The following is a 20,894-nucleotide window of genomic DNA, read 5'->3' as shown; positions in this document are numbered from 1 at the left end:
CACCTAAAGGCGAGCCGTAATGGCCTCATCTTTGGCAAGCTCCTCCAGTTTTTTTTTTACAGTTTTTTTCCCGAATTTTTTTCCGGTTTTTATTTTTTTCGATTTTTCCATTTTTTTTAATTACATTCTGCTGACCCCCGTTCTTTAAATGACGCTATCCCGAGGAAGAAACGTAAAAGCGAGCCGTAATGGCCTCATCTTTGGGAAGCTCCTCCGGTTTTTTTCACAGTTTTTTCCCGGATTTTTTTCCGGCTTTTTTCCTTTTTTTTTTTTTTACGTTCTGCTGACCCTCATTCTTTAAATGACGCTATCCCGAGAAGGACACTTAAAGGCGAGCCGTAATGGCCTCATTTTTGGCAAGCTCCTCCGGTTTTTTTTCACAGTTTTTTTCCCGGATTTTTTTTCCGGTTTTTTTCATTTTTTTTTTACGTTCTGCTGACCCTCATTCTTTAAATGACGCTATCTCGATGAGGACATTTAAAGGCGAGCCGTAAGGGCCTCATCTTTGGGAAGCTCCTCCGGTTTTTTTTCACTGTTTTTTTCCGAATTTTTTCCGATTTTTTTCCATTTTTTTTTACGTTCTGCTAACCCTCATTCTTTAAATGACGCTATCCCGAGGAGGACACCTAAAGGACAGCCGTAATGGCCTCATCTTTGGCAAGCTCCTCTGGTTTTTTTTCACAGTTTTTTTCCCGAATTTTTTTTCCTTTTTCTTCAGTTTTTTTTCTTTTTTTTTTACTGCTGACCCTCGTTCTTTAAATGATGCTATCCCGAGGAGGACACCTAAAGTCGAGCCGTAATGGCCTCATCTTTGACAAGCTCCTCCAGTTTTTTTTCACAGTTTTTTTCCCAAATTTTTTTCCGGATTTTTTTTTTACATTCTGCTGACCCCCGTTCTTTAAATGATGCTATCCCGAGGAGGACACCTAAAGGCGAGCCGTAATGGCCTCATCTTTGGCAAGCTCCTCCGATTTTCTTCACCGTTTTTTCCGGTTTGTTTTTTTCCAGTATTTTCCAGTTTGTTTTTTTCTTTTTTTTCTATTTTTTTTACGTTCTACTGACCCTCGTTCTTTAAATGACGCTATCCCAAGGAGGACACCTAAAGGCGAGCCGTAATGGCCTCATCTTTGGCAAGCTCCTCCGATTTTCTTCACAGTTTTTTCCGGTTTGTTTTTTTCCAGTTTTTTCCAGTTTGTTTTTTTCTTTTTTTTCTATTTTTTTTACGTTCTACTGACCCTCGTTCTTTAAATGACGCTATCCCGAGGAGGACACCTAAAGGCGAGCCGTAATGGCCTCATCTTTGGCAAGCTCCTCCGATTTTTTTCACATTTTTTTCGAGATTTTTTTCCAGTGTTTTCCTTTTTTTTTTACGTTGTGCTGACCCTCGTTCTTTAAATGACGCTATCCCGAGGAGGACACCTAAAAGCAAGTTTTAATGGCCTCATCTTTGGCGAGCTCCTCCGATTTTTTTCACAGTTTTTTCCAGGATTTTTTTCCGATTTTTTTTAAAGTTTTTTTTTTTTTTTTTTTTTTTTTTTTTTTTTTTTTATGTTCTGCTGACCCTCATTCTTTAAATGACGCTATCCCGAGGAGGACACCTAAAGGCGAGCCGTAATGGCCTCATTTTTGGAAAGCTCCTCCGGTTTTTTCTCACAGTTTTTTTCCCGAATTTTTTTTTTCTGGTTTTTTCCATTTTTTTTACGTTCTGCTGACCCTCGTTCTTTAAATGACGCTATCCCGAGGAGGACACCTAAAGGCGAGCCGTAATGGCCTCATTTTTGGCAAGCTCCTCCGGTTTTTTTTCACAGTTTTTTTCCCGGATTTTTTTTCCGGTTTGTTTTTTTCCGGTTTTTTCCTTTTTTTTTTTTTTTACGTTGTGCTGACCCTCGTTCTTTAAATGACGTTATCCCGAGAAGGAAACGTAAAAGCGAGCCGTAATGGCCTCATCTTTGGGAAGCTCCTCCGGTTTTTTTTTCACAGTTTTTTTCCGGATTTTTTTCCGGTTTTTTTCCCTTTTTTTTTTTTTTTTTTTTTTAACGTTCTACTGACCCTCAATCTTTAAATGATGCTATCTCGAGGAGGACATTTAAAGGCGACCCGAATTGGCCTCATTTATGGCAAGCTCCCGGATTTTTTCCCGGATTTTTTTTTCCGGTTAGTTTTTTTCGTGTTTTTTCCATTTTTTTTACGTTCTGCTGACCCTCATTCTTTAAGTGTCGCTATCCCGAGGAGGACACTTAAAGGCGAGCCGTAATGGCCTCATTTTTGGCAAGCTCCTCCTGTTTTTTCACAGTTTTTTTCCCGGATTTTTTTTTCCGGTTTGTTTTTTTCCGGTTTTTTCCTTTTTTTTTTATACGTTGTGCTGACCCTCGTTCTTTAAATGACGCTATCCCGAGGAGGAAACGTAAAAGCGAGCCGTAATGTCCTCATCTTTGGGAAGCTTCTCCGTTGTTTTTTTCACATTTTTTTCCCAGATTTTTTTTCCGGTTTTTTTCCTTTTTTTTTTGTTTTTTTTTACGTTCTGCTGACTCTCGTTCTTTAAATGACGCTATCCCAAGGAGGACACCTAAAGGCGAGCCGTAATGGCCTCATCTTTGGCAAGCTCCTCCGGTTTTTTTTCACAGTTTTTTTCCCGAATTTTTTTTCCGGTTTTTTCCTGTTTTTTTTTCTTTTTTTTTTCTGCTGACCCTCGTTCTTTAAATGACTCTATCCCGAGGAGGACACCTAAAGGCGATCCGTAATGGCCTCATCTTTGGCAAGCTCCTCCAGTTTTTTTTTACAGTTTTTTCCCGAATTTTTTTCCGGTTTTTATTTTTTTCGATTTTTCTAGTTTTTTTTTTTAATTACATTCTGCTGACCCCCGTTCTTTAAATGACGTTATCCCGAGAAGGACACCTAAAGGCGAGCCGTAATGGCCTCATCTTTGGCAAGCTCCTCCGATTTTTTTCACAGTTTTTTTCCGGTTTGTTTTTTTCAGGTTTTTTCCAGTTTTTTTTTTTTTTAACGTTGTGCTGACCCTCGTTCTTTAAATGACGCTATCCCGAGGAGGAAACGTAAAAGCGAGCCGTAATGGCCTGGTCTTTGGGAAGCTCCTCCGATTTTTTTCACTGTTTTTTCCCGGATTTTTTTCCGGTTTTTTCCCTTTTTTTTTTTTTTTACGTTCTGCTGACCCTCAATCTTTAAATGATGCTATCTCGAGGAGGACATTTAAAGGCGACCCGTAATGGCCTCATTTTTGGCAAGCTCCTCCGATTTTTTTTCACAGTTTTTTTCCCGGATTTTTTTTTCGGTTAATTTTTTTCCGGTTTTTTCCATTTTTTTTACGTTCTGCTGACCCTCATTCTTTAAGTGACGCTATCCCGAGGAGGAAACTTAAAGGCGAGCCGTAATGGCCTCATTTTTGGCAAGCTCCTCCAGTTTTTTTCACAGATTTTTTTTCCGGTTTGTTTTTTTCCGGTTTTTTCCTTTTTTTTTTTATACGTTGTGCTGACCCTCGTTCTTTAAATGACGCTATCCCGAGGAGGAAACGTAAAAGCGAGCCGTAATGTCCTCATCTTTGGGAAGCTCCTCCGTTTTTTTTTTCACATTTTTTTCCCGGATTTTTTTTCCGGTTTTTTTCCTTTTTTTTTTTTTTTACGTTCTGCTGACTCTCGTTCTTTAAAAGACGCTATCCCAAGGAGGACACCTAAAGGCGAGCCGTAATGGCCTCATCTTTGGCAAGCTCCTCCGGTTTTTTTCACAGTTTTTTCCCGAAATTTTTTTCCGATTTTTTCCTGTTTTTTTTCTTTTTTTTTTTCTGCTGACCCTCGTTCTTTAAATGACTCTATCCCGAGGAGGACACCTAAAGGCAAGCCGTAATGGCCTCATCTTTGGCAAGCTCCTCCAGTTTTTTTTTTTTTACAATTTTTTCGCGAATTTTTTTCCAGTTTTTATTTTTTTCGATTTTTCCAGTTTTCTTTTTTTTTTTTTTTTTTTTTACATTCTGCTGACCCCCGTTCTTTAAATAACGCTATCCCGAGGAGGACACCTAAAGGCGAGCCGTAATGGCCTCATCTTTGGCAAGCTCCTCCGATTTTTTTCACAGTTTTTTTCTGGTTTGTTTTTTTCAAGTTTTTTCCAGTTTTTTTTTTCTAACGTTGTGCTGACCCTCGTTCATTAAATGACGCTATCCCGAGGAGGAAACGTAAAAGCAAGCCGTAATGGCCTCATCTTTGGGAAGCTCCTCCGGTTTTTTTTCACAATTTTTTCCCGGATTTTTTTTTCCGGTTAGTTTTTTCCGGTTTTTTCCATTTTTTTATTTTTTTTTACGTTCTGCTGACCGTCATTCTTTAAATGACGCTATCCCGAGGAGGACACTTAAAGGCGAGCCGTAATGGCCTCATTTTTGGCAAGCTCTTCCGGTTTTTTTTCACAGTTTTTTTCCCGGATTTTTTTTTCCGGTTTGTTTTTTTCGGTTTTTTCCTTTTTTTTTTTTAACGTTGTGCTGTCCCTCGTTCTTTAAATGACGTTATCCCGAGGAGGAAACGTAAAAGCGAGCCGTAATGGCCTCATCTTTGGGAAGCTCCTCCGGTTTTTTTTCACAGTTTTTTCCCGGATTTTTTTCCGGGTTTTTCCCTTTTTTTTTTTTTTTTTTTTTTTTTTTTTTTTTTTTTTTTTTTTTTTACGTTCTGCTGACCCTCATTCTTTAAATGACGCTATCTCGAGGAGGACATTTAAAGGCGAGCCATAATGGCCTCATTTTTGGCAAGCTCCTCCGGTTTTTTTTCACAGTTTTTTTCCCGAAATTTTTTTCCTTTTTTTCCAGTTTTTTTTTCTTTTTTTTTTCTGCTGACCCTCGTTCTTTAAATGACGCTATCCCGAGGAGGACACTTAAAGGCGAGCCGTAATGGCCTCATTTTTGGCAAGCTCCTCCGGTTTTTTTCAAAGTTTTTTTCCCGAATTTTTTTTCCGGTTTGTTTTTTCCGGTTTTTTCCTTTTTTTTTTTTTACGTTGTGCTGACCCTCGTTCTTTAAATGACTCTATCCCGAGGAGGAAACGTAAAAGCGAGCCGTAATGGCCTCATCTTTGGGAAGCTCCTCCGGTTTTTTTTTCACAGTTTTTTCTCCGATTTTTTTCCCGTTTTTTTCCTTTTTTTTTTTTTACGTTCTGCTGACTCTCGTTCTTTAAATGACGCTATCCCGAGGAGGACACCTAAAGGCGAGCCGTAATGGCCTCATCTTTGGCAAGCTCCTCCAGTTTTTTTTTACAGTTTTTTTTCCCGAATTTTTTTCCGGTTTTTATTTTTTTCATTTTTTCTAGTTTTTTTTCTTTTTTTTCTTTTTTTTTTTTACATTCTGCTGACCCCTGTTCTTTAAATGACGCTATCCCGAGGAGGACACCTAAAGGTGAGCCGTAATGGCCTCATCTTTGGCAAGCTCCTCTGATTTTTTTCACAGTTTTTTTCCGGTTTGTTTTTTTCCTGTTTTTCCAGTTTTTTTTTAACGTTGTGCTGACACTCGTTCTTTAAATGACGCTATCCCGAGGAGTAAACGTAATAGCGAGCCGTAATGGCCTCATCTTTGGGAAGCTCCTCCGGTTTTTTTTTCACTATTTTTTTTCGAATTTTTTTTCCGATTTTTTCCATTTTTTTTTACGTTCTGCTGACCCTCCTTCTTTAAATGACGCTATCCCGAGGAGGACACCTAAAGGCCAGCCGTAATGGCCTCATCTTTGGCAAGCTCCTCCGGTTTTTTTCACAGTTTTTTCCCGAATTTTTTTTCCTTTTTTTTCCAGTTTTTTTTTCTTTTTTTTTTTCTGCTGACCCTCGTTCTTTAAATGATGCTATCCCGAGGAGGACACCTAAAGTCGAGCCGTAATGGCCTCATCTTTGACAAGCTCCTCCAGTTTTTTTTTCACAGTTTTTTTCCCAAATTTTTTTCCGGATTTTTTTTTTTACATTCTGCTGACCCCCGTTCTTTAAATGATGCTATCCCGAGGAGGACACCTAAAGGCGAGCCGTAATGGCCTCATCTTTGGGAAGCTCCTCCGATTTTCTTCACAGTTTTTTCCGGTTTGTTTTTTTCCAGTTTTTTCCAGTTTGTTTTTTTCTTTTTTTTCTATTTTTTTTTACGTTCTACTGACCCTCGTTCTTTAAATGACGCTATCCCGAGGAGGACACCTAAAGGCGAGCCGTAATGGCCTCATTTTTGGCAAGCTCCTCCGGTTTTTTTCACAAATTTTTCGAGATTTTTTTTCCTATTTTTTCCTTTTTTTTTTTACGTTGTGCTGACCCTCGTTCTTTAAATGACGCTATCCCGAGGAGGACACCTAAAAGCAAGCCGTAATGGCCTCATCTTTGGCGAGCTCCTCCGATTTTTTTTCACAGTTTTTTCCAGGATTTTTTTCCGGTTTTTTTTCAAGTTTTTCTTTTTTTTTTTTACGTTCTGCTGACCCTCATTCTTTAAATGACGCTATCCCGAGGAGGACACCTAAAGGCGAGCCGTAATGGCCTCATTTTTGGCAAGCTCCTCCGGTTTTTTCTCACAGTTTTTTTCCCGAATTTTTTTCTGGTTTTTTCCATTTTTTTTACGTTCTGCTGACCCTCGTTCTTTAAATGACGTTATCCCGAGGAGGACACCAAAAGGCGAGCCGTAATGGCCTCATTTTTGGCAAGCTCCTCCGGTTTTTTTCACAGTTTTTTTCCCAGATTTTTTTTCCGGTTTGTTTTTTTCCGGTTTTTTCCTTTTTTTTTTTTTACGTTGTGCTGACCCTCGTTCTTTAAATGACGTTATCCCGAGGAGGAAACGTAAAAGCGAGCCGTAATGGCCTCATCTTTGGGAAGCTCCTCCGGATTTTTTTTCACAGTTTTTTCCCGGATTTTTTTCCGGTTTTTCCCTTTTTTATTTTTTATTTTTTATTTTTTTTTTAACGTTCTACTGACCCTCAATCTTTAAATGATGCTATCTCGAGGAGGACATTTAAAGGCGACCCGAATTGGCCTCATTTTTGGCAAGCTCCTCCGGTTTTTTTTCAAAGTTTTTTTCCCGGATTTTTTTTCCGGTTAGTTTTTTCCGGTTTTTTCCATTTTTTTTACGTTCTGCTGACCCTCATTCTTTAAGTGACGCTATCCCGAGGAGGACACTTAAAGGCGAGCCGTAATGGCCTCATTTTTGGCAAGCTCCTCCTGTTTTTTTCACAGTTTTTTTCCCGGATTTTTTTTTCGGTTTGTTTTTTTCTGGTTTTTTCCTTTTTTTTTTTATACGTTGTGCTGACCCTCGTTCTTTAAATGATGCTATCCCGAGGAGAAAACGTAAAAGCGAGCCGTAATGTCCTCATCTTTGGGAAGCTTCTCCGTTGTTTTTTTCACATTTTTTTCCCAGATTTTTTTTCCGGTTTTTTACCTTTTTTTTTTTTTTTTTTTTTTACGTTCTGCTGACTCTCGTTCTTTAAATGACGCTATCCCAAGGAGGACACCAAAAGGCGAGCCGTAATGGCCTCATCTATGGCAAGCTCCTCCGGTTTTTTTCACAGTTTTTTTCCCGAATTTTTTTCCGGTTTTTTCCTTTTTTTTTTCTTTTTTTTTTTCTGCTGACCCTCGTTCTTTAAATGACTCTATCCCGAGGAGGACACCTAAAGGCGAGCCGTAATGGCCTCATCTTTCGCAAGCTCCTCCAGTTTTTTGTTTACAGTTTTTTTCCCGAATTTTTTTTCGGTTTTTATTTTTTTCGATTTTTCCATTTTTTTTAATTACATTCTGCTGACCCCCGTTCTTTAAATGACGCTATCCCGAGGAGGACACCTAAAGGCGAGCCGTAATGGCCTCATCTTTGGCAAGCTCCTCCGATTTTTTTCACAGTTTTTTTCCGGTTTGTTTTTTTCAGTTTTTTTCCAGTTTTTTTTTTAACGTTGTGCTGACCCTCGTTCTTTAAATGACGCTATCCCGAGGAGGAAACGTAAAAGCGAGCCGTAATGGCCTCATCTTTGGGAAGCTCCTCCGGTTTTTTTCACAGTTTTTTCCCGAATTTTTTTCCGGCTTTTTTCCTTTTTTTTTTTTTTTTTTTACGTTCTGCTGACCCTCATTCTTTAAATGACGCTATCCCGAGAAGGACACTTAAAGGCGAGCCGTAATGGCCTCATTTTTGGCAAGCTCCTCCGGTTTTTTTTCACTGTTTTTTTCCCGAATTTTTTTTTCTGATTAGTTTTTTTCCGGTTTTTTCCATTTTATTTTATTTTTTTTTACGTTCTGCTGACCCTCATTCTTTAAATGACTCTATCCCGAGGAGGACACTTAAAGGCGAGCCGTAATGGCCTCATTTTTGGCAAGCTCCTCCGGTTTTTTTTCACAGTTTTTTTCCCGGATTTTTTTTCCGGTTTTTTCCATTTTTTTTTACGTTCTGCTGACCCTCATTCTTTAAATGACGCTATCTCGAGGAGGACATTTAAAGGCGAGCCGTAATGGCCTCATCTTTGGGAAGCTCCTCCGGTTTTTTTTCACTGTTTTTTTCCGAATTTTTTTGTTCGATTTTTTTCCATTTTTTTTTACGTTCTGCTAACCCTCATTCTTTAAATGACGCTATCTCGAGGAGGACATTTAAAGGTGAGCCGTAATGGCCTCATCTTTGGGAAGCTCCTCCGGTTTTTTTCACAGTTTTTTCCCGAATTTTTTTCCGGCTTTTTTCTTTTCTTTTTTTTTTTACGTTCTGCTGACCCTCATTCTTTAAATGACGCTATCTCGAGAAGGACACTTAAAGGCGAGCCGTAATGGCCTCATTTTTGGCAAGCTCCTCCGGTTTTTTTTCACTGTTTTTTTCCCGGATTTTTTTTTCCGATTAGTTTTTTTCCGGTTTTTTCCATTTTATTTTATTTTTTTTACGTTCTGCTGACCCTCATTCTTTAAATGACTCTATCCCGAGGAGGACACTTAAAGGCGAGCCGTAATGGCCTCATTTTTGGCAAGCTCCTCCGGTTTTTTTTCACAGTTTTTTTCCCGGATTTTTTTTTCCGATTTTTTCCATTTTTTTTACGTTCTGCTGAACCTCGTTCTTTAAATGACGCTATCCCGAGAAGGACACCTAAAGGCTAGCCGTAATGGCCTCATCATTGGCAAGCTCCTCTGGTTTTTTTTCACAATTTTTTTCCCGAATTTTTTTTCTTTTTTTTCAGTTTTTTTTCTTTTTTTTTAACTGCTGACCCTCGTTCTTTAAATGATGCTATCCCGAGGAGGACACCTAAAGTCGAGCCGTAATGGCCTCATCTTTGACAAGCTCCTCCAGTTTTTTTTCACAGTTTTTTTCCCAAATTTTTTTCCAGATTTTTTTTTTTTACATTCTGCTGACCCCCGTTCTTTAAATGATGCTATCCCGAGGAGGACACCTAAAGGCGAGCCGTAATGGCCTCATCTTTGGGAAGCTCCTCCGATTTTCTTCACAGTTTTTTCCGGTTTGTTTTTTTCCAGTTTTTTCCAGTTTGTTTTTTTCTTTTTTTTCTATTTTTTTTTACGTTCTACTGACCCTCGTTCTTTAAATGACGCTATCCCGAGGAGGACACCTAAAGGCGAGCCGTAATGGCCTCATTTTTGGCAAGCTCCTCCGGTTTTTTTCACAAATTTTTCGAGATTTTTTTTCCTATTTTTTCCTTTTTTTTTTACGTTGTGCTGACCCTCGTTCTTTAAATGACGCTATCCCGAGGAGGACACCTAAAAGCAAGCCGTAATGGCCTCATCTTTGGCGAGCTCCTCCGATTTTTTTTCACAGTTTTTTCCAGGATTTTTTTCCGGTTTTTTTTCAAGTTTTTCTTTTTTTTTTTTACGTTCTGCTGACCCTCATTCTTTAAATGACGCTATCCCGAGGAGGACACCTAAAGGCGAGCCGTAATGGCCTCATTTTTGGCAAGCTCCTCCGGTTTTTTCTCACAGTTTTTTTCCCGAATTTTTTTCTGGTTTTTTCCATTTTTTTTACGTTCTGCTGACCCTCGTTCTTTAAATGACGTTATCCCGAGGAGGACACCAAAAGGCGAGCCGTAATGGCCTCATTTTTGGCAAGCTCCTCCGGTTTTTTTCACAGTTTTTTTCCCAGATTTTTTTTCCGGTTTGTTTTTTTCCGGTTTTTTCCTTTTTTTTTTTTTTTACGTTGTGCTGACCCTCGTTCTTTAAATGACGTTATCCCGAGGAGGAAACGTAAAAGCGAGCCGTAATGGCCTCATCTTTGGGAAGCTCCTCCGGATTTTTTTTCACAGTTTTTTCCCGGATTTTTTTCCAGTTTTTTTTTTTTTTTTTTTTTTTTTTTTTTTTTTTTTTTTTTTTTTTTTTATACATTCTACTGACCCTCAATCTTTAAATGATGCTATCTCGAGGAGGACATTTAAAGGCGACCCGAATTGGCCTCATTTTTGGCAAGCTCCTCCGGTTTTTTTTCACAGTTTTTTTCCCGGATTTTTTTTCCGGTTAGTTTTTTCCGGTTTTTTCCATTTTTTTTACGTTCTGCTGACCCTCATTCATTAAGTGACGCTATCCCGAGGAGGACACTTAAAGGCGAGCCGTAATGGCCTCATTTTTGGCAAGCTCCTCCTGTTTTTTTCACAGTTTTTTTCCCGGATTTTTTTTCCGGTTTGTTTTTTTCTGGTTTTTTCCTTTTTTTTTTATACGTTGTGCTGACCCTCGTTCTTTAAATGATGCTATCCCGAGGAGAAAACGTAAAAGCGAGCCGTAATGTCCTCATCTTTGGGAAGCTTCTCCGTTGTTTTTTTCACATTTTTTTCCCAGATTTTTTTTCCGGTTTTTTTCACAGTTTTTTTCCCAGATTTTTTTTCCGGTTTGTTTTTTTCCGGTTTTTTCCTTTTTTTTTTTTTTACGTTGTGCTGACCCTCGTTCTTTAAATGACGTTATCCCGAGGAGGAAACGTAAAAGCGAGCCGTAATGGCCTCATCTTTGGGAAGCTCCTCCGGATTTTTTTTCACAGTTTTTTCCCGGATTTTTTTCCAGTTTTTTTTTTTTTTTTTTTTTTTTTTTTTTTTTTTTTTTATACATTCTACTGACCCTCAATCTTTAAATGATGCTATCTCGAGGAGGACATTTAAAGGCGACCCGAATTGGCCTCATTTTTGGGAAGCTCCTCCGGTTTTTTTTCACAGTTTTTTTCCCGGATTTTTTTTCCGGTTAGTTTTTTCCGGTTTTTTCCATTTTTTTTACGTTCTGCTGACCTTCATTCTTTAAGTGACGCTATCCCGAGGAGGACACTTAAAGGCGAGCCGTAATGGCCTCATTTTTGGCAAGCTCCTCCTGTTTTTTTCACAGTTTTTTTCCCGGATTTTTTTTTCCGGTTTGTTTTTTTCTGGTTTTTTCCTTTTTTTTTATACGTTGTGCTGACCCTCGTTCTTTAAATGATGCTATCCCGAGGAGAAAACGTAAAAGCGAGCCGTAATGTCCTCATCTTTGGGAAGCTTCTCCGTTGTTTTTTTCACATTTTTTTCCCAGATTTTTTTTCCGGTTTTTTCCTTTTTTTTTTTTTTTTTTTTACGTTCTGCTGACTCTCGTTCTTTAAATGACGCTATCCCAAGGAGGACACCAAAAGGCGAGCCGTAATGGCCTCATCTATGGCAAGCTCCTCCGGTTTTTTTCACAGTTTTTTTCCCGAATTTTTTTCCGGTTTTTTCCTTTTTTTTTTCTTTTTTTTTTTCTGCTGACCCTCGTTCTTTAAATGACTCTATCCCGAGGAGGACACCTAAAGGCGAGCCGTAATGTCCTCATCTTTCGCAAGCTCCTCCAGTTTTTTTTTTACAGTTTTTTTCCCGAATTTTTTTTCGGTTTTTATTTTTTTCGATTTTTCCATTTTTTTTAATTACATTCTGCTGACCCCCGTTCTTTAAATGACGCTATCCCGAGGAGGACACCTAAAGGCGAGCCGTAATGGCCTCATCTTTGGCAAGCTCCTCCGATTTTTTTCACAGTTTTTTTCCGGTTTGTTTTTTTCAGTTTTTTTCCAGTTTTTTTTTTAACGTTGTGCTGACCCTCGTTCTTTAAATGACGCTATCCCGAGGAGGAAACGTAAAAGCGAGCCATAATGGCCTCATCTTTAGGAAGCTCCTCCGGTTTTTTTCACAGTTTTTTCCCGAATTTTTTTCCGGCTTTTTTCCTTTTTTTTTTTTTTTTTACGTTCTGCTGACCCTCATTCTTTAAATGACGCTATCCCGAGAAGGACACTTAAAGGCGAGCCGTAATGGCCTCATTTTTGGCAAGCTCCTCCGGTTTTTTTTCACTATTTTTTTCCCGAATTTTTTTTTCTGATTAGTTTTTTTCCGGTTTTTTCCATTTTATTTTATTTTTTTTACGTTCTGCTGACCCTCATTCTTTAAATGACTCTATCCCGAGGAGGACACTTAAAGGCGAGCCGTAATGGCCTCATTTTTGGCAAGCTCCTCCGGTTTTTTTTCACAGTTTTTTTCCCGGATTTTTTTTCCGGTTTTTTCCATTTTTTTTTTACGTTCTGCTGACCCTCATTCTTTAAATGACGCTATCTCGAGGAGGACATTTAAAGGCGAGCCGTAATGGCCTCATCTTTGGGAAGCTCCTCCGGTTTTTTTTCACTGTTTTTTTCCGAAGTTTTTTTCCGATTTTTTTCCATTTTTTTTTACGTTCTGCTAACCCTCATTCTTTAAATGACGCTATCTCGAGGAGGACATTTAAAGGTGAGCCGTAATGGCCTCATCTTTGGGAAGCTCCTCCGGGCTTTTTCACAGTTTTTTCCCGAATTTTTTTCCGGCTTTTTTCTTTTCTTTTTTTTTTTACGTTCTGCTGACCCTCATTCTTTAAATGACGCTATCTCGAGAAGGACACTTAAAGGCGAGCCGTAATGGCCTCATTTTTGGCAAGCTCCTCCGGTTTTTTTTCACTGTTTTTTTCCCGGATTTTTTTTTTCGATTAGTTTTTTTCCGGTTTTTTCCATTTTATTTTATTTTTTTTACGTTCTGCTGACCCTCATTCTTTAAATGACTCTATCCCGAGGAGGACACTTAAAGGCGAGCCGTAATGGCCTCATTTTTGGCAAGCTCCTCCGGTTTTTTTTCACAGTTTTTTTCCCGGATTTTTTTTCCGGTTTTTTCCATTTTTTTTTTACGTTCTGCTGACCCTCATTCTTTAAATGACGCTATCTCGAGGAGGACATTTAAAGGCGAGCCGTAATGGCCTCATCTTTGGGAAGCTCCTCCGGTTTTTTTTCACTGTTTTTTTCCGAATTTTTTTTCCGATTTTTTTCCATTTTTTTTTACGTTATGCTAACCCTCATTCTTTAAATGACGCTATCTCGAGGAGGACATTTAAAGGTGAGCCGTAATGGCCTCATCTTTGGGAAGCTCCTCCGGGCTTTTTCACAGTTTTTTCCCGAATTTTTTTCCGGCTTTTTTCTTTTCTTTTTTTTTTTACGTTCTGCTGACCCTCATTCTTTAAATGACGCTATCTCGAGAAGGACACTTAAAGGCGAGCCGTAATGGCCTCATTTTTGGCAAGCTCCTCCGGTTTTTTTTCACTGTTTTTTTCCCGGATTTTTTTTTTCGATTAGTTTTTTTCCGGTTTTTTCCATTTTATTTTATTTTTTTTACGTTCTGCTGACCCTCATTCTTTAAATGACTCTATCCCGAGGAGGACACTTAAAGGCGAGCCGTAATGGCCTCATTTTTGGCAAGCTCCTCCGGTTTTTTTTCACAGTTTTTTTCCCGGATTTTTTTTTCTGATTTTTTCCATTTTTTTTACGTTCTGCTGACCCTCGTTCTTTAAATGACGCTATCCCGAGAAGGACACCTAAAGGCTAGCCGTAATGGCCTCATCATTGGCAAGCTCCTCTGGTTTTTTTTCACAGTTTTTTTCCCGAATTTTTTTTCTTTTTTTTTCAGTTTTTTTTCTTTTTTTTTTTACTGCTGACCCTCGTTCTTTAAATGATGCTATCCCGAGGAGGACACCTAAAGTCGAGCCGTAATGGCCTCATCTTTGACAAGCTCCTCCAGTTTTTTTTCACAGTTTTTTTCCCAAATTTTTTTCCAGATTTTTTTTTTTACATTCTGCTGACCCCCGTTCTTTAAATGATGCTATCCCGAGGAGGACACCTAAAGGCGAGCCGTAATGGCCTCATCTTTGGCAAGCTCCTCCGATTTTCTTCACAGTTTTTTCCGGTTTGTTTTTTCCAGTTTTTTCCAGTTTGTTTTTTTCTTTTTTTTCTATCTTTTTGTTACGTTCTACTGACCCTCGTTCTTTAAATGACGCTATCCCGAGGAGGACACCTAAAGGCGAGCCGTAATGGCCTCATCTTTGGCAAGCTCCTCCAGTTTTTTTCACAGTTTTTTCGAGATTTTTTTTCCGGTGTTTTCCTTTTTTTTTTTTTACGTTGTGCTGACCCTCGTTCTTTAAATGATGCTATCCCGAGGAGAAAACGTAAAAGCGAGCCGTAATGTCCTCATCTTTGGGAAGCTTCTCCGTTGTTTTTTTCACATTTTTTCCCCAGATTTTTTTTCCGGTTTTTTTCCTTTTTTTTTTTTTTTTTTTTTACGTTCTGCTGACTCTCGTTCTTTAAATGACGCTATCCCAAGGAGGACACCAAAAGGCGAGCCGTAATGGCCTCATCTATGGCAAGCTCCTCCGGTTTTTTTCACAGTTTTTTTCCCGAATTTTTTTCCGGTTTTTTCCTTTTTTTTTTCTTTTTTTTTTTCTGCTGACCCTCGTTCTTTAAATGACTCTATCCCGAGGAGGACACCTAAAGGCGAGCCGTAATGGCCTCATCTTTCGCAAGCTCCTCCAGTTTTTTTTTTACAGTTTTTTTCCCGAATTTTTTTTCGGTTTTTATTTTTTTCGATTTTTCCATTTTTTTTAATTACATTCTGCTGACCCCCGTTCTTTAAATGACGCTATCCCGAGGAGGACACCTAAAGGCGAGCCGTAATGGCCTCATCTTTGGCAAGCTCCTCCGATTTTTTTCACAGTTTTTTTCCGGTTTGTTTTTTTCAGTTTTTTTCCAGTTTTTTTTTTAACGTTGTGCTGACCCTCGTTCTTTAAATGACGCTATCCCGAGGAGGAAACGTAAAAGCGAGCCATAATGGCCTCATCTTTAGGAAGCTCCTCCGGTTTTTTTCACAGTTTTTTCCCGAATTTTTTTCCGGCTTTTTTCCTTTTTTTTTTTTTTTTTACGTTCTGCTGACCCTCATTCTTTAAATGACGCTATCCCGAGAAGGACACTTAAAGGCGAGCCGTAATGGCCTCATTTTTGGCAAGCTCCTCCGGTTTTTTTTCACTATTTTTTTCCCGAATTTTTTTTTCTGATTAGTTTTTTTCCGGTTTTTTCCATTTTATTTTATTTTTTTTACGTTCTGCTGACCCTCATTCTTTAAATGACTCTATCCCGAGGAGGACACTTAAAGGCGAGCCGTAATGGCCTCATTTTTGGCAAGCTCCTCCGGTTTTTTTTCACAGTTTTTTTCCCGGATTTTTTTTCCAGTTTTTTCCATTTTTTTTTTACGTTCTGCTGACCCTCATTCTTTAAATGACGCTATCTCGAGGAGGACATTTAAAGGCGAGCCGTAATGGCCTCATCTTTGGGAAGCTGCTCCGGTTTTTTTTCACTGTTTTTTTCCGAATTTTTTTTCCGATTTTTTTCCATTTTTTTTTACGTTCTGCTAACCCTCATTCTTTAAATGACGCTATCTCGAGGAGGACATTTAAAGGTGAGCCGTAATGGCCTCATCTTTGGGAAGCTCCTCCGGTTTTTTTCACAGTTTTTTCCCGAATTTTTTTCCGGCTTTTTTCTTTTCTTTTTTTTTTACGTTCTGCTGACCCTCATTCTTTAAATGACGCTATCTCGAGAAGGACACTTAAAGGCGAGCCGTAATGGCCTCATTTTTGGCAAGCTCCTCCGGTTTTTTTTCACTGTTTTTTTCCCGGATTTTTTTTTCCGATTAGTTTTTTTCCGGTTTTTTCCATTTTATTTTATTTTTTTTACGTTCTGCTGACCCTCATTCTTTAAATGACTCTATCCCGAGGAGGACACTTAAAGGCGAGCCGTAATGGCCTCATTTTTGGCAAGCTCCTCCGGTTTTTTTTCACAGTTTTTTTCCCGGATTTTTTTTTCTGATTTTTTCCATTTTTTTTACGTTCTGCTGACCCTCGTTCTTTAAATGACGCTATCCCGAGAAGGACACCTAAAGGCTAGCCGTAATGGCCTCATCATTGGCAAGCTCCTCTGGTTTTTTTTCACAGTTTTTTTCCCGAATTTTTTTTCTTTTTTTTTCAGTTTTTTTTCTTTTTTTTTTTACTGCTGACCCTCGTTCTTTAAATGATGCTATCCCGAGGAGGACACCTAAAGTCGAGCCGTAATGGCCTCATCTTTGACAAGCTCCTCCAGTTTTTTTTCACAGTTTTTTTCCCAAATTTTTTTCCAGATTTTTTTTTTTACATTCTGCTGACCCCCGTTCTTTAAATGATGCTATCCCGAGGAGGACACCTAAAGGCGAGCCGTAATGGCCTCATCTTTGGCAAGCTCCTCCGATTTTCTTCACAGTTTTTTCCGGTTTGTTTTTTTCCAGTTTTTTCCAGTTTGTTTTTTTCTTTTTTTTCTATCTTTTTTTTACGTTCTACTGACCCTCGTTCTTTAAATGACGATATCCCGAGGAGGACACCTAAAGGCGAGCCGTAATGGCCTCATCTTTGGCAAGCTCCTCCAGTTTTTTTCACAGTTTTTTCGAGATTTTTTTTCCGGTGTTTTCCTTTTTTTTTTTTTACGTTGTGCTGACCCTCGTTCTTTAAATGACGCTATCCCGAGGAGGACACCTAAAAGCAAGCCGTAATGGCCTCATTTTTGGCAAGCTCCTCCTGTTTTTTTTTCACAGTTTTTTTCCCGGATTTTTTTCCGATTTTTTCCATTTTTTTTTTACGTTCTGCTGACCCTCATTCTTTAAATGACGCTATCTCGAGGAGGACATTTAAAGGCGAGCCGTAATGGCCTCATTTTTGGCAAGCTCCTCCGGTTTTTTTCACAGTTTTTTTCCCGGATTTTTTTTCCGGTTTTTTCCATTTTTTTTACGTTCTGCTGACCCTAGTTCTTTAAATGACGCTATCCCGAGGAGGACACCTAAAGGCGAGCCGTAATGGCCTCATTTTTGGCAAGCTCCTCCGGTTTTTTTTCACAGTTTTTTTCCCGAATTTTTTTTCCTTTTTTTTCCAGTTTTTTTTCTTTTTTTTTTCTGCTGACCCTCGTTCTTTAAATGATGCTATCCCGAGGAGGACACCTAAAGTCGAGTCGTAATGGCCTCATCTTTGACAAGCTCCTCCAGTTTTTTTTCACAGTTTTTTTCCCAAATTTTTTTCCAGATTATTTTTTTTTTACATTCTGCTGACCCCCGTTCTTTAAATGATGCTATCCCGAGGAGGACACCTAAAGGCGAGCCGTAATGGTCTCATCTTTGGCAAGCTCCTCCGATTTTCTTCACAGTTTTTTCCGGTTTGTTTTTTTCCAATTTTTTCCAATTTGTTTTTTTCTTTTTTTTCTATTTTTTTTTTACGTTCTACTGACCCTCGTTCTTTAAATGACGCTATCCCGAGGAGGACACCTAAAGGTGAGCCGTAATGGCCTCATCTTTGGCAAGCTCCTCCGGTTTTTTTCACAGTTTTTTCGAGATTTTTTTTCCGGTGGTTTCCTTTTTTTTTTTTATGTTGTGCTGACCCTCGTTCTTTAAATGACGCTATCCCGAGGAGGACACCTAAAAGCAAGCCGTAATGGCCTCATCTTTGGCGAGCTCCTCCGATTTTTTTTTCACAGTTTTTTCCAGGATTTTTTTCCGATTTTTTTTCAAGTTTTTCTTTTTTTTTTTTTTTTACGTTCTGCTGACCCTCATTCTTTAAATGACGCTATCCCGAGGAGGACACCTAAAGGCGAGCCGTAATGGCCTCATTTTTGGCAAGCTCCTCCGGTTTTTTCTCACAGTTTTTTTCCCGAATTTTTTTTTCCGGTTTTTTCCATTTTTTTTACGTTCTGCTGACTCTCGTTCTTTAAATGACGCTATCCCAAGGAGGACACCTAAAGGCGAGCCGTATTGGCCTCATTTTTGGCAAGCTCCTCCGGTTTTTTTTCACAGTTTTTTTCCCGAATTTTTTTTCCGGTTAGTTTTTTTCCGGTTTTTTCCATTTTTTTTACGTTCTGCTGACCCTCATTCTTTAAGTGACGCTATCCCAAGGAGGACACTTAAAGGCAAGCCGTAATGGCCTCATTTTTGGCAAGCTCCTCCTGTTTTTTTCACAGTTTTTTTCCCGAATTTTTTTTTCCGGTTTGTTTTTTTCCGGTTTTTTCCTTTTTTTTTATACGTTGTGCTGACCCTCGTTCTTTAAATTACGCTATCCCGAGGAGGAAACGTAAAAGCGAGCCGTAATGTCCTCATCTTTGGGAAGCTTCTCCGGTTTTTTTTTCACATTTTTTTCCCAGATTTTTTTTCCGGTTTTTTTCCTTTTTTTTTTTTTTTTTTACGTTCTGCTGACTCTCGTTCTTTAAATGACGCTATCCTAAGGAGGACACCTAAAGGCGAGCCGTAATGGCCTCATCTTTGGCAAGCTCCTCCGGTTTTTTTTCACGGTTTTTTTCCAGAATTTTTTTTCCGGTTTTTTCCTGTTTTTTTTTCTTTTTTTTTTCTGCTGACCCTCGTTCTTTAAATGACTCTATCCCGAGGAGGACACCTAAAGGTGATCCGTAATGGCCTCATCTTTGGCAAGCTCCTCCAGTTTTTTTTTTACAGTTTTTTCCCGAATTTTTTTCCGGTTTTTATTTTTTTCGATTTTTCCTGTTTTTTTTTTTAATTACATTCTGCTGACCCCCGTTCTTTAAATGACGTTATCCCGAGAAGGACACCTAAAGGCGAGCCGTAATGGCCTCATCTTTGGCAAGCTCCTCCGATTTTTTTCACAGTTTTTTTCCGGTTTGTTTTTTTTAGGTTTTTTCCAGTTTTTTTTTTTTTTAACGTTGTGCTGACCCTCGTTCTTTAAATGACGATATCCCGAGGAGGAAACGTAAAAGCGAGCCGTAATGGCCTCATCTTTGGGAAGCTCCTCCGGTTTTTTTCACTATTTTTTCCCGGATTTTTTTCTGGCTTTTTTTCCTTTTTTTTTTTTTTACGTTCTGCTGACCCTCATTCTTTAAATGACTCTATCCCGAGGTGGACACTTAAAGGCGAGCCGTAACGGCCTCATTTTTGGCAACCTACTCCGGTTTTTTTTCACAGTTTTTTTCCCAGATTTTTTTCCGATTTTTTCCATTTTTTTTTTACGTTCTGCTGACCCTCATTCTTTAAATGACGCTATCTCGAGGAGGACATTTAAAGGCGAGCCGTAATGGCCTCATTTTTGGCAAGCTCCTCCGGTTTTTTTCACAGTTTTTTTCCCGAATTTTTTTTTCCGGTTTTTTCCATTTTTTTTACGTTCTGCTGACCCTCGTTCTTTAAATGACGCTATCCCGAGAAGGACACCTAAAGGCTAGCCGTAATGGCCTCATCTTTGGCAAGCTCCTCCGGTTTTTTTTCACAGTTTTTTTCCCGAATTTTTTTTCCTTTTTTTTCCAGTTTTTTTTCTTTTTTTTTTCTGCTGACCCTCGTTCTTTAAATGATGCTATCCCGAGGTGGACACCTAAAGTCGAGCCGTAATGGCCTCATCTTTGACAAGCTCCTCCAGTTTTTTCACAGTTTTTTTCCCAAATTTTTTTCCGGATTTTTTTTTTTTACATTCTGCTGACCCCCGTTCTTTAAATGATGCTATCCCGAGGAGAACACCTAAAGGCGAGCCGTAATGGCCTCATCTTTGGCAAGCTCCTCCGATTTTCTTCACAGTTTTTTCCGGTTTGTTTTTTTCCAGTTTTTTCCAATTTGTTTTTTTCTTTTTTTTCTATTTTTTTTTACGTTCTACTGACCCTCGTTCTTTAAATGACGCTATCCCGAGGAGGACACCTAAAGGCGAGCCGTAATGGCCTCATCTTTGGCAAGCTCCTCCGGTTTTTTTCACAGTTTTTTCGAGATTTTTTTTCCGGTGTTTTCCTTTTTTTTTTACGTTGTGCTGACCCTCGTTCTTTAAATGACGCTATCCCGAGGAGGACACCTAAAAGCAAGCCGTAATGGCCTCATCTTTGGCGAGCTCCTCCGATTTTTTTCACAGTTTTTTCCAGGATTTTTTTCCGATTTTTTTTCAAGTTTTTCTTTTTTTTTTTTACGTTCTGCTTGATGAATATTTTGGAGGAAAAATAAATCTCTCCCAAAACACACAAATCTAACCGGCAAGTGTACCGGGTCGCATCAAGTAATAAAAACTCAAGGGAGTGAGGTCGATCCCACAGGGATTGAAGGATTGAGCAATTTTAGCTTAGTGGTTGATTTAGTCAAGCGAATCAAGATTTGGTTGATGGTTTTGTGACTTGCAGAATTAAATTGCATTGAAGTAAAGAGAACAAGAAATAAATTGCTGAAACGTAAAGGACAAGAAATTAAATAGCAGAAACTTAAAGTGCAAGAAATGTAAATTACGGAATCTTAAAGTGCAAGAAATGTAAACAGCTGGAATTGTAAAGGGAATTGGGGAATGGATTTGCAGAATTTAAACAAGGAAAAGTTGAATTGCATTAAACAGAAGAGGGAAAGGGAATTGAGATTGAACCGGATATGAAGCAGAAAAGTAAATGAACATAGAAAGGAAAGAAACAGAATGTAAATTGGGGATTTGGATCTCAGGACCCAGAGACTAGAAAACCAAGTCTAGATCTCAATGCCTTCCTAGATCCAACAAGAACAATTGCAAGGGAATTGTAAATTGCAAAGAGAATAGATGAAGAGCAGTTAACCGGAAATGAAATTCAATTAACAGTAAAGAAACAGAGAGATCCAAGATTGAGATTGAAACATAATTTCTTCAATTC

The sequence above is a fragment of the Arachis ipaensis genome, chromosome B1, assembly GCF_059453495.1.
Source record: "Arachis ipaensis isolate K30076 ecotype BB chromosome B1, ASM5945349v1, whole genome shotgun sequence".
Lineage (NCBI taxonomy): Eukaryota > Viridiplantae > Streptophyta > Magnoliopsida > Fabales > Fabaceae > Arachis > Arachis ipaensis.
The sequence above is the reverse complement of the archived record's forward strand: the minus strand, read 5'-3'. Positions refer to the sequence as shown.